This window comes from Bemisia tabaci, chromosome 10 (assembly GCF_918797505.1).
Source record: "Bemisia tabaci chromosome 10, PGI_BMITA_v3".
NCBI lineage: Eukaryota > Metazoa > Arthropoda > Insecta > Hemiptera > Aleyrodidae > Bemisia > Bemisia tabaci.
The window spans coordinates 22,529,572-22,542,349 of NC_092802.1; the positions used below are offsets into that span (position 1 = coordinate 22,529,572).

Genomic DNA, 12,778 nt, shown 5'->3' on the forward strand with positions numbered 1-12,778 from the left:
CTTTCTCGGTAATTTTACTGGACCTTGGTAAAAACGCCAATTTTTTTTATCGACTGTGGTAGAATTACCGAGATAAAATGGCAAAGTTACCGGGAATCGATTACCAATAAAAAAGGTATTCTAACCTGGAAAAAACAGTAAAAATACCGGTTTTTAGGTAAGCTTACCAGTCTGTCTTGGTAAAATTACCAATAATTGGTAGTAAAGTGAGATGGTAAAGGTACCAACGGACCTTGGTAAAAACGCCGAGAATTTTTTTTCAGTGGAGAGGTCGGATAAAATTTGGAAACTTTAAAAGCTTATAACTCCACTTATACAAAATTTAGGGGTTTTAAAAGTGATTCCATTGGTATCCTCGTGAATTTTTTTTCGAATAGCACCCCCTAAAATTTAAAATTTGACGAAATTAACATCATTTGCAATTTTAGTGAAAAATTTCATGTCCGATCTCTCTGATTGACTCGATTCACTGTGCGCCGGAGAGCGGCTCTGAAGAATTGACGTAAGGATGAAGTAAGATTGATCGGAAAGTGAGTTGAGCGTAATGAGGAGTTCTGTAAAATAAATAAATATCTAAATGATATTAGTAGCACTGCTATACTGCCGTGTTGAGGAAAAACGCCTTATATGAACATTCAAAAGTTGTCAAATGTCCTCGGATAAAACTTGAGCCAAGTCCATTCTGCGTGTTCAGTTATCTTGGTACACTAAAAAAAGATTGGTCGAATTTACCTACCATTCCTTCACGCTGTATTTTACACAGCGTGAAATCAAAGTCGATTCTGCCAGAGGAATGGTTACCTGTACCAGTTTATAATAACGTTTACCTTCTTTCTGGCAGAATTGACTCTGGATTGACGCTGGGTGAAATATTAATTAATGAAATTCAGCAAATTTCAGAAACCTGCAAATTCTCCATTACGATAAATCAAAATACTTTCTATTTGTTGATACTTTTGTCCAATAAATTTAAACTTGGTAGAAATATCTTCATCACCGGCTCATTGATAATTAGATGAGAAATTTTTTGACATTTTCCAGTGTGAAAAGCTTCCAACTGTCAAGTGGAAAGAGGACAGCGTCAAATGATAATAAAAAGGAACCAAGAAGACACACTGCTAAATATTAGCGATTCTTGAAAGTTGGCAACGATGTTTTTCCTCCGTTCAAATGTAGTAAAACAATCGATTCTTGATGAAGCAGCTTTCCTCACCAAAAATCGATATTTTCAATTATATTCAATGGATTTAAATGGAGGGAAAACAGTGATGCCGACTTGCAAAATCGCCACTACGTATACTGCTAAAAAATGGAATTTAATACACGGGAGCAGAGGCTGATCCAGCAATTTGGAAACACCGGATTCCTCCATTTAAACCTATGCTAAATAATCGGTTCTTGTCGGAACACCTGGCCCCTCCAAGAATCGATACATTTCCGTAGGTTTAAATGGAGGAAATCCGGTGTTGCCAAATTGCTGGATCCGCCAATGCACGGGAAGGGACCAAGTCGCGAGTGAACGATGATTAAAATTGGCTATTCTGGAACATTCTGCCAATCAACCTTGGAGCAAGTGCCGCCTCTTTAATACAACTTGCTCTCCTCTCGCCAAACGTAGTCCAACCGTAACTGCGACGGATTAACGAACATTTTCCGCGCAACAAACACCCGCAGAAAACTGCAAGTAAAGAAAACTCGAAATTTCAACTGCGGGGTTAGAGTTTTACGCCTGCAGAGACGTTGGTGTTAACGCCAAGCATGTCAGTAACAATCGTTCACTTGCGCTCGACCGACACAAATTTGAAACTTTATAATATTCGCTCGCAACTTGAACTGCAAGTTTTTAAATTGCCAGCTAGTGTTTTTCCCTACCTACGTGCTGCTACAAAAATTGATGTAAATAAGAATTTCAATTCAACCTCGTTTTACAGTCATCACGTGCACTTTCATTAAATATTTTGTGTACTTACAATTAGAAAGAATTATTTTTTTAGCTCCACATTCCTGGTAAAAATTAGCAGTAGAATCTTTGTTCCAAAATACCATAGACCTACAGCCGGCTGTAAGATTTCCAATAGCTTCTATAGCCGGCTACACAATTTCTTATAGCCTTTTATAGCCGATGGCGATTAAGCAACAGCTAGGCGATAAAGTGTATGCTAAACGTTACTAATTATGGATGCTAGGACTTAGTGAGTTTTTGGAATACTGCTCTTTTTTTGAGCCGTAGTATCTTGATTTATTTTGAGAGGAAAGCTCCGTACTTTTGATGGATGCCTGCCATCCCTAATATATTAGAGCGCCTTCAGTTTCGTATGATACTGTGCAATACCTCTGGTGTGAAATAGTTGCTTCAAGCGCCGTGGCAGGCGGGCAGCCAGCGCGAAACACGCATTGGCGCCTACAAACCTAACAGGGATACTTCACGCGTTGCGCAATGCGTGAAGTATCCCTGTTAGGTTTGTAGGCGCCAGTGCGTCGCCGCTACGCTTTGTGTTAGGCTCTAATATTTAATCTGGCGGAGTCAGTGTTATTCCACTCATCATTTTGAAATGTTTGCACATCCTGTATGGATTATTCTAATTTTAATTGATGAAAAAAATATGTATTAAAGGAAAACATAATGTATGTTTTGTAAATATTAAGGTGGTTCCGTATCAAACTCAATGATTTCCAAAGCACACGAATTTCTACACAATTTCTTATAGCTTTTTATAATCGATGGCGAAAAAGCAACAGCCAGGCGATAAAGTGTAAAGCCCGGCGATAGGAACTATAGCCCGGCTGCATTATTTTTTATCGCTTCGTACAGCCCGGCCGTATGATTTTCTCCGCATTCTACAGCCAGCTATGTGATTTTCTGTAGCCTTCTTTAGCCGGCTATAAGAATTCCTAGGGTATTTTGAAACGCAGCTCTTATCGCAAATTTTTACCAGGGATACCAAGCCTACCACATACCTATCACTTTTTTTACAGACATTTTTTTAAAAAAAAAAACCTATGAAATTTTGTCTTCTGCGGTTTCAGCGTTCCGAAATTTTCATTAAAATTAATTTTCATAAAACAGGGTGTTTTCGATTTGTCCTCATTGCGGGGTACTTTGAGGGATTTCATACAGTTCCTATTATAAACTTGTTTAAATTGGAAAGAGTGCGTCAGATCATGGTAGTCGAAAATGACATCGTATTCGACGTCATGACCAGACGGCTTGTCTGGTATGGTCATGTCAATAGAATAAAAAACGAAAGGCTGCCGAAGAAGATGCTTGATTGGGTTCCTCCTGGGAGGAAACGAGGGGGACGTCCAGTGAAAGGGTGATGACAGGGGGTTTTAGAAGAAATGAGAGTGTGCCAACTCCCTGAAGAGCTTTGGGAGGATAGGGGATCTTGGCGGCTAGGTGTCGCAAAGCGCCAGAGAGCGCTAAAAAAGCGGCTTTATATATTTATAAATTGGAAAAAAACTTGGTCTCTTTTCTTTCATCACAAATTATTAGGACGCGGATTCTTATATATTGGTGAAGAGTATGCGCATGCAAACATAGAATATTTTGATTCGTTGAAATTAAAGCGTTGGACACAAAAATTTTCTTACAAAGAATTTTCAGACTTTTTTTTGGTTTTCGACGATCGTTTGACTTTCGTCTATTTGGGTTTTTATGCAAGCGAATCAATTGGATAAAAAAACCGTACCCTGTCTTGTCGTCAATTACTTTTCGTGGTGTTACGTATGCTTCAAATTATAAAGCATTTACGTAACCAGTGCTCCCATATCCTGGAACTAGTTTCGAATTCCGGAACTTTTGAGATTTCCTTTAATTTTTCCCGGAACTTTTGAAATTCCCGAAACGTTCCGGATCTTTTGGATTTTCCGGAACTTGCTCAGAACTTTCGAAAAAATCTACAAGGAATCCCGAAACTTTTGACAGGTATGGGGTGGTAGAAATTGGAACAAAAAAGTTCCGAATCCCGGAATTTTCTTGAATATTTCCCGGAACTTTTGAAATTCCCGAAACGTTCCGGATATTTTGGATTCTCCGGAAGTTTCTCAGAACTTTCGAAAAAATCTACAAGGAATCCCGAAACTTTTGACAGGTATGGGGCGGTAGAAATTGGAATCAAAGTTCCGAATCCCGGAATTTTCTTGAATATTTCCCGGAACTTTTGAAATTCCCGAAATGTTCCGGATCTTTTGGGTTTTCCGGAACTTCCTCAGAACTTTCGAAATTTCAAAAAAATCTTCAAGGAGTCCCGAAACTTTTGACAGGTATGGGTACGCGGTAGAAATTGGAACAAAAAAGTTCCGAATCCCGGAATTTTTGACGGACATGGAACGGGAGCTCCGTACGTAACTTAAAATCAATAGTTCGGACAACCCGTAGTAAGACACCTCAAGAGATCAATAACGAGAGCAGCGAGAAGGGAATAAAGAGGAACCAGACGTAAGATAAACAGTTATAAATCATCACCTAACTTCCCTCCAAGAAAAAAGCGGCCCGGCAAGGCATAGACTCGATTCCCGTCACAGTTAACGTTCTCGCGTAGAATTCTCCCGTTTCCCCGTTAACAGCCTCGTAAACGAGGCGAATTCTACAGAAAAACCGGCGACTCTGATCGCCACCCGATGAAACCGTCGTTCCTCGGACGAAAGGACGTATCTCAACCGTCACGAGACCCCTAGAAAGCATGGGTGAATATGGACGAAGGGGCTCACGTAAAAGTTCAGTTACGTCCTTACGACGGAGATGCGATGAAATCAATGAGGCCACCGGGGACGTGACTAATGACGCGACAGTTGATTCAAGAATCGTGCAAAAATAATAACTGCAGCATCCATGCCTGAATTATTCATGCGGACTCAATCCTCTCAGTTACCGGGAGGTTGACTCAAAATGAATAGCCAATACCTCTTCAGTCTTCACTTTTCCCGCAAGTAGGTACCATCCCTCGAGTATTGGAGCTGGAGTCGCCACATCTCAATGACAAACACAGAGCCGCTCGGAAGCGAGGGGAATCGAAGATGCAGTGCAGAATGTAACTTTCGTTCCGGCTTACGGAGCACTGGAAAAAATAGTTGCTTGGATCCAAACTGAAAAAAAATGTCGGTGTATTTACTAAGAAAAGGGTAAAATTACCAAGAATTCAGGGTTCTATTTGATCCCAGTTTTTTCTTGGTAAAATTACCATTTATGGAATTGGTAACTTTACCAAGAAATCTCGGTAAAATTGTTGAACTTTCTCGGTAACTTTACTGGACCTTGGTAAAAATGCCAATATTTTTTATCGGCTGTGGTAAAATTACCGGGATAAAATGGCAAAGTTACCGGGAATTGATTACCAATAAAAGTGGTATTCTTACCTGAAAAAAACAGTAAAAATATCGGTTTTTAGGTAAGCTTACCAGTCTATCTTGGTAAAATTACCAATAATTGGTAAAAAAAGTGAGATGGTAAAGGTACCAACGGACCTTGGTAAAAACGCCGAGAATTTTTTTTCAGTGCAGAGTCCAGACTCTTAAAAACATTGACAAGAAAAAATACTCTTGATTCAATCGGACTCTTTGCTTGAATCAAAAGGAAAGCCGCCTAGATCAAGGAGCTTGGCTCTTCGATTTAAGGAAAAGTTGTATTGAATCAAAAGTATTTTCTTGTCGAAGTTATTACGAGTCTGGACTCTAGATCCAAGCGACTTTTTTTCCAGAGCGGGAAGACGCGTTGCGGCTTGCCATCTCGTTTACGCTAGCTCCCGTAATTTTAAACCAAGAAATACTTCAAATAAAATTATCGCGTTAACCCTCCATGGCACAGCGTTACGGATTCGTAACAGCATATTTTTTGAGTTTTTAAAAATTGGATATTTCCTTTGTGGCATGATGATGCAACTTTTTGATTGAACATGATTTGACACACAATTTTCGTCATTTTTCAGACTAAAGAACGTAACTAAAACACCGTTCAATATGGCAACATTTTCACTCACAATTTTTACCTCCACGGAATTTTTAGTCATTTCTAACTAAAAGTGTAACTGATTTTTTCCCTGATTACCTGCAAAATATTGCAAAACTTTGTACAGAAATCACGCAGTCATATCTCGGAAGGAATTGCATTATTGAGGTCAATTTAGGAATCTTGAGATGAAGTTACGGTCATTTATCTAGAAACAAATATTGAGCTTTTAGCCGATTTTCTCTTTAATAATTTGTAAACTCAGGTCATGTAAAAAACGGTGTGCAAGAGATTGTTCATTTAAAGATATTCCCTTAACATGATGATAATAGGATAGTTTAGTAGCACTTAAGGTCATTTTTAAATAAATATTCTCTTGCGCACTGTTTGTTTAAGCATGGCCTGAGTTTAAATATTATTACAGTGATTATCGGCTAAAAGTGCAATATTTGTTTCTTTCATCATGAGAAGCAAATCCAATAATTCTGTTCATTTATCTATGTTATACGACGTCTTTTAAGGTACTTAGTTATGAGGTATGCTCAAAAGAATCAGGACTTCTATTATAAAACCAGTCCTGGCCATTCCGTTAGAATTTTCAGTAGGATTACGGGAAAAAAATTGAATGTTAATTCAGCATTTATATTGTTAAAAATACCGACAACTTTCAAACGCTAGTTATACCTTTTAAAAAAATGCTAACTCAAATTCAACTACGCTCGTAGTAAAATGAACAAATTCAAAAGTCGAGTTAGCATTTTTGTATTGTAAAAGCAGCATTTTAAACTCGACGGACTTTTTTTTAACATTTTAATTGAAATCAACATTTAATTTTTTCCCTCGATGAATCAGAGGGGTGCTTTTAAAAGGTTCTTATCGTTATTCAAGACGGGAGCACTGCAAGGAGGAAAAGGTGGTCGCTACTCTGCCATGCTAAGGAAAAACGCCGTATAAACCTCCATGCGTTGCCCGATGTTTTCTTATAAAATACGAATTTATTGTGGGAATTGTAAATATTTTTCTTCCAATTTTTCAGACTATTTTGTTCGCAAAATATCTGAAAATTTTAAGCACAAACATACATAAATTTCGTCAAAAAGACACGTTTCATTCCGGGAAACTCGGCAACTCTCGAATGTTCATACGGCGTTCTTCCTTAGCACGGCAGTAATGGTGGACTTTTGCTCTCATCCTTCGCACGCTATCCGTCTTTTCCGGGAAAGCTGCGCGCCTGGGGCAAAATGCGTGATAGAATAGTTTCAACGGCTTAGGTAATAGCTCAAACTAAATTAATGCCGAGGAAAGTTTTTATGAAACTTTTCATGCCTTTTCAATGCGATGCACTTATTATTTATTTCTCTCGATCACCGAGAAAAAAACTGCTCTTGGATTCACTCCCTCGGCAGCAGAACCATGTTTAAAAAATGTCGGAGTTTATGAATGAATGATTAATTTCTTATGTATTAAACGAAATCTGCACAAGCTAAAATTGGACTGACGATGAAAATAAGGTTAAAAAACAGGAAAAGTTCACTGAAATTAAGAATAAAATCGCGAAAATTTAGACAACTCAAAACTTTCCATATTTAATTTTTGTCTCGAACGACGCACAGTGGAGAATTCGAGTCAATAGAAGAGGTCGGACGAAATTCGGAATCTTTAAACACTTATAACTCCTTTTATACAAAACTTTAAGGCTCTAAAAGGGTTTCCTCGTGTAATGCTCTTCCAGAGCCACCCCTTAAAATTTAAAATGTAACGAAATAAATATCAAAATTTGCAGCTTTGGTCAAAAATTTCATGCTCGAAGTCTACAATTGACTCGGTCCACTGTGGGGCGTTTCGGAGAGTCCCCCCCCCCCTCCCCTTTGCAACGGTGATAGTGTGATAGTGCAGTCGCATTATCATCGCTTCGAAACGTCGTCCGTGATAAAAATTAAGTATGGAAAGATTTGAGTTTTTTTTAAATTTTAGCGATTTAATTCTTAACTTTATTCTTAATTAAAATCAAACATTTTTTAAGATTTTCATCGCAGGAGAAATCATTGAATAGAAATTATGAAACTCATACCTATGAAGATTTGTGACCAATACTTCTTTTGGGGAAGGGGGGGGACAATTGAGGGGCTTGGAGAACATAATAAGTGCAATTTTTCAAAAAATTGAGATATCTATGAATTTAACTAAAACTAGGTTGAAAGGATATTCTGTGAAAAATTTACAACTACAATCCAACTTTAAAGCATCAATAAATGAGTTGAAACTTCCATTCCGCCATGAAGCTCCATGTAATTTTGAAACTTAAACCACGTATTCATTGAAATCGCAAAAACTGAACTTATGAGACTTATCCTCCAAGCCCCTCAATCTATACTATAAGCTATACTATATAGCTATAAGCTATAAGCTATAATTTTTTTGAATGCTGGTACAAAAAAATCGGATTCAGAATAAAATTACAAACAAGAAAAGGTAACAAAATCTCTCATTTCGTGAGAGTTCATTAATTTCTAATTTTGTCTCTTTTGGTGATACAAAAGACTGCGCGCCTTTAATTAGTTGAGTTAAGAGAGAAACCAAACACGTAATTTGGCCTGGAGTGGCGCGGCGCAAAGAGAAATGATGACGAAAACTTGAGATGAAAAGGAGAAGCCCTCGGCGCGGCGGTCGGCATGTAACACATATTAGCGCCTACGAGACTGCATGAATACTTCACGCATTGCATCAAAGTACGGTCAACAGCGGTCAACGCGGCGCGAAACGCACAGTGCCTACAAGGCTACATGAATACTTCACGCATTGCGCCAGCGCGGCACGGCGCGGCGGCGGAAGTTAAAATTATTAAACCACATGTATGTTTGTTCTTTCTTAATTTTTTAGTTCATTTCTTACAAATGAAAGGCCTTATCCACACAGAGATAGGTTTACGGAACTGAACTTTCGCGCGAAGTTCCGTGAACTTTTGCGAGTAATGTTGACAGGGCTTACGCAAAAAATGTGTCAAACACGAGTGAACGCGTCTTATGCACCCTTCTCCCTCCGGCACGTTCACTTGATGGTTTTATTGATGTTTCAAAATGAATGAGAAGAGGGCGACAAAATACATGCGGCCCATGGGCGACAGTAGGTAAATCCGGTCATGCTATTGTCTGGGCATGACAGCCGTAAGTACTGTCTTCTGCATGCTTTAGTAGTTGCGTTTTGGACGCACAACAAAAAAATTTGTGAACAAGAAATTGACAGAAAAGGGCGGCATTTTACTTAGAAGCACTGTTCTCATTGGCTCTCTAGCGGAATACTTTTTACGACTGTTTTTGTCTGAAACTACGTCAATTTTTGCGCACTTACGGCTTTCTCACATCAACAGTGACCACTCATCTGGGTTTGCGACTTTGTAGACTTTCTGACATACTTTATTATTTAAATTGAAAACTACTCAATACAACGTTACTTCTTGAAAACGTCCGTATATTTTTTCCTCTCTATGCGAGGAAAACTCTACGAAAATTTAAAAAAATGATGTCCTTCTTCAAAAAAAAAAAAATAAATAAATAAATAAATAAATAAATAAATAAAATGGGAGCGGAGATTTTGAAACACCGCAAACGAGATACGTGGTTTAGTAGTTTCATTGTCGTTGATATGTCTCGTTTTCATACAAATAAGACGAATTGTGCGGTTTTAGCTGTTTCAGTGACTTCATCTATAAAGAGATTAGACGCATTTTGCAAGAGACTAGATTTCGTAAAATTTGAGAGTTATGGCTCTCTTCGCTATCACGGCCGTTTTATGATCAGTGTTCTGCCGTGCTAAGGAAGAACGCCGTATGAACATTCGAGAGTTGTCAAATTTCCTTCGATAAAATGTTTCTTTTTGAGGAAAATCGTGAATATTTTTCCCTGAAATTTTCAGAAACTTTGGATCAAATTACAATCAAAATTATCAGAGAAATTGGCAGAAAAATATTCAAACAATTTCCTGGAAATTAGTGATTTGCCAGGAGAAATTTGGCAACGCCTGAAGGCTCATACGGCTTTTCCCTTAGCACGGCAGTGTTTTAAGGCTCTTTTTGATAATTTTCTTCAGCAAAATACTTTTAATATCGCACTCACCCAGCGGCAGAGTTAAACGTGATCCTGACGGCAATGGGTGAGGTGGGTCCTTTAAGGCGCGTCATTCATTTGGCTGATCTTGGACTTCACTCTGTGCCTGATGTTCCTCAACGGGGCGGATTTAGTCACTATTCAATAAAAACGCACTCAATGAAGTATATTCACGGCGGGCGAGTTTCAAGAGAACTGACTCGATAGGTGTAAACTAAAATATCACCTCATCGAAATTTTACGATTACGAACTAAAATACAACTCCGAGACGTGCCAACGCATGAATCAATTAATGGAAACACCGTTCTTTTGCGCACTTTTTCGCGAGGAAAATCCCTAAACTGAAAAGAAAACGACCGCCCGTCTGGCACACCGCGAGTCCGCACCGCTGAGCTCGGTCAACCGCCGAGTGGCGTTTTTCATAATTAATTTTCGCTGGAAATTATAAATATTCATCGATTCGCTGAATTTATTTGAGTTACGTTCGAGCCTCGAGTTGTGACCGCTGAAGCCGGGTTCACGATTCTTAAACAATGCTGCAAGGAATCGTGCTATGATTACTCGGTGTATTTATTCCTGTGCTATTTCCACTCTGAACTCATTTCCACCCTTCGAATTTAGGGGTTGAGGCAGATCAGTTTCAATGAGTCCACGATTGTTAGATAATTCCGAAAATAAGCGAGCTAGTACCACTTGTAAACGCATGTGCTTACTAATAACACCCAAACCAATTTCACCCTTTGAATTTTGGTCTTATAGCAAACCAGTTTCGCGGGTTTTTTAAGTCACACTTGAAAATTGATTAAATTCGAAATGAAGAAATATTTCCCATCAGGAAATTTCTCTTTCGGCTGGTTTTCTGTCACGGTTCTGTGCCAATATTCATTTCACAGTAATTTCCTCTCAGATCTCTCTTTCAAATTGCGATCTTGAGGCTGACCAGTTATAAAGGATCTCCAGTGACAGTCTGAAGTCAACCGTACTTACGCTTACAACACTCTTTCCGCTAGTTTTCTGTAACGGTTACATGCGAATAAGTCTTCCCGATTCATGAACAGCACCTCCATAGCGGAGCACTTAACGTTTGAACTTAATCTCGATACGAATCTCGGTTTGTCTGCAACCATCGACCAGGTTATGTATCTTTATCCGCACGAACTTGTTCACGTGGATGAACAACCTTCTCCGATACAACCCTCGGACGGTCGACATCAAATTCATTACTGCCGCCACTAAAATCCACTATGACGTCACCGCGAATCCACGTTGATGATGACGTCACCAAAACAAACACGTGAGATAATTCAGCGGGGAGTCGACACCGGGACGGGAGGGCACCGCGCGCGTCTGGTCGGCCGGAGCTTTTGGGAACCTTTGAATGAGCTTTCCGTCGGAGCGTATCATTGCCTCCCCCCCCCCCGTGATTATCCTCGGCGTCGGGAGGGTGGGGGAAGGGGGAGTGTGTATGGGCGCATGCACTGGCGTTCGCGTTCCACGTGTTTCATTCTTCCATTCATTAAGTTGGAGAATATGTTGGGTGGTATCCTTACTACATCCTTATCAACTCTACTGTTGATCTTCCCGTCCCCTGCTGACCCCTCCTTCCTACGCGCTCGATCCTGCACGGTCCGAGGCAGGATTGCGGAGTCGCCCGCTCGACCAACTCGTTGAGACTCACGTTTAGAGGCCTTTTTCGGTTTTTCCAACCCCCTGCATAAACAGGACGCATTATATTACACTGGAAAAAAAAAAAAAAATGGTAGAATTCACCATTCCTTCACGCTGTATTTCACACACAGTCAGTTCAGAGTCAATTCTGCTAGGAGAAAGGTAAACGTTACTATATACTGGCACACGGAGAAAAAAACTTCGTGCGTGGGACCCGAAGTTGTGGTCAAATGGATCTCTGAAGTTTTCGGATGACGCATTCGAAAACTCGAGGTCGAGCTGCCGAAGTTCGGGTCAGACATCTGAAGTACCTCGATATATACAGAAGGGTTCGGGTCACACATCTGAACTTCTCCGGTACATATCGAAGTGCCCCGATGTCTGACCCGAACTTCGGCAGCTCGACCTCAAGTTTTCGGATGCGTGATCAGAAAACTTCAGAGATCCATATGAGCTCAACTTCGGGTCCCATGCACGAAGTTTTTTTCTCCGTGCACATGTAATCATTCCTTTGGCAGAATAATCGACTTGAGGATTGATAGAATATGTACGTATGTACGTTGTATATGTATGTATTGGTAAATTCTACCAATCTTTTTTTTTTTCAGTATACTGAGTTTCGGAATCGTGTTGTGGTCAGATTGCCGCACAGTGGATCGAGTCAATTAGGAGAGGTCGGACAAAATTTGGAAACTTTATTAACACTTGTAACTCCGTTTATAACTCTGAGACTCTGAAAGTGGTTTCATTGGTTTCCTCGTGAAATTTTCCACCTAAAGCACCCCTTGAAATGAAAAATGTTACGAAAAAAACATTGAAATTTGAAGTTTTAGTCACAAATTTCATGTCCGACCTCTCTAATTGACTCGATCCACTGTGTGCCGTCCGAACAGTGGCGATTCCAGCAAGATGAAAATACTGTTAACAATCTATTTACAGTCATTGAATATATCGATTTGAGGTGAGACGGCCTCACCGAGAATCGATCGTTTTACATACATCTAAACGGAGGAAAAGCGGCGTTGCCAACTTTCAAGGATTGCCACTGCGATGTTTCTTAGT

The 12,778-nt window shown here is 39.6% G+C and overlaps 1 protein-coding gene across 1 annotated transcript in view; it reads right to left on the reverse strand.

The window, feature by feature from the left end:
• Positions 1-11,448, reverse strand: part of LOC109042342 (uncharacterized) — a 196,816-nt gene extending 185,368 nt beyond the window's left edge. Inside the window, exon 1 of the mRNA XM_072304903.1 lies at positions 10,057-11,448. The gene's annotated coding sequence lies outside the window, so the exon portion shown is untranslated. The remainder of the gene's footprint in view (positions 1-10,056) is intronic.
• Positions 11,449-12,778: the final 1,330 nt, after the last annotated feature.